This window comes from Microtus pennsylvanicus, chromosome 16 (genome assembly GCF_037038515.1).
Source record: "Microtus pennsylvanicus isolate mMicPen1 chromosome 16, mMicPen1.hap1, whole genome shotgun sequence".
NCBI classification, from domain to species: domain Eukaryota; kingdom Metazoa; phylum Chordata; class Mammalia; order Rodentia; family Cricetidae; genus Microtus; species Microtus pennsylvanicus.
Window position 1 is genome coordinate 10451419 of NC_134594.1, and position 1280 is coordinate 10452698.

Sequence of the window (1280 nt, forward strand, 5' to 3'; positions counted from 1 at the left end):
GCTGGTTTCTCGTATCAGCCAATGACAAAGGGCCCGGCTTAGCCTCCAGCCAATCAGAGTGCGGCTCTGCTGCATCCTCGCGCGGTTTTGCCTTTTTAGCCAATGAAAGGCAGCTGTGGGGGCGGGGAGAGGTAGAAGCGACGGAAGAAGGGAAGGAGCAGGGGTGCAGGCAGGAGGGGGCGGAGCTGTGCGGGCGGGTAAAGTGGGCGGAGCCCCGGGGAGCGGGCGGCAGAATGGGCGGAGCTTCCACAAGCGGATGGAAGAGTGGGTGGGGCTGCTCGGGAGGGTTCCTCGCGCGCGGAGTGAGTGGGCGGGCGATGGGAGGAGCTTCGTGGGGAAGTGGGCGGAGCTTCTAGGGGGCGCTAACAAGGTACTGGGAGTTGCAGAGTCAGGTTGGGCCCGCGACCGCGTTAGTCGTGGAGAGTGGCTGCCCCGGAAGCCAATGGGAACTCAGGCGGAGAAAGGCGGGTGTCTGCTAGGAGTCTGGACTTGAGTTAGAGTTACCTCATCTCGAGATCCCTGGCCTTGGATTGTGATAAATTCGGACTTTTTTTATAATCAGAATAAACTTCAATAAACATTATACTTGAAAAGTAAAAGTGTGCTATAATTTGTGAAGTAATCAACAAACAGATATAATAGATTCCAGCATATTTTTAAAAAATGGCTATCTATAATAAGAGATAGTATATTATTCCAGCTAGATTCAGATAGTACTTTAAAATCCATGACATCAATTTCTTTCATTCAGTGAAAGCCATTCACCAAGCAAAAATGGAGCGCCATTCAAGGAAGCACCCGGTTCTAAATATATCTCCAATCTGTGTCTACTTTTTTAGTCTCCATTTCTACCAGTGTCGTCCAGAACACTCTTTTCTTCCCCGGATTACTTCCTCTTCAAAGTCTTTTCAAACAGCTTGATCTATAAATATGCCCAAACTTGTAGTGCCGTTCCAATGCTCAACGATTAGAATCGCATGTAACTAACAGCAGTGCTTAAATTAAAGTGTCAAGGGTCTAAGGCTCGTAGGGGCTACTCATGACCTTAGGAAGGTTAAATAAAACCCCATCCGTCTAGGCGCCAGCAAGGTGGCAGAAATTGACCTGTCCCTGTCACAGCATGGAAAATACAGCCAGGAGATAACACTTTCCTGTTCACCTGACCCTACGAGCTGTGAGCTAACAATGATGGCTCGGGTTTGGGTTTTTTTCAAACAAGGTTTCACTGTGTAAATCAGACCAGTCTCCAAACTGTAATCCTCCTGCCTCTGCCTCCTGAG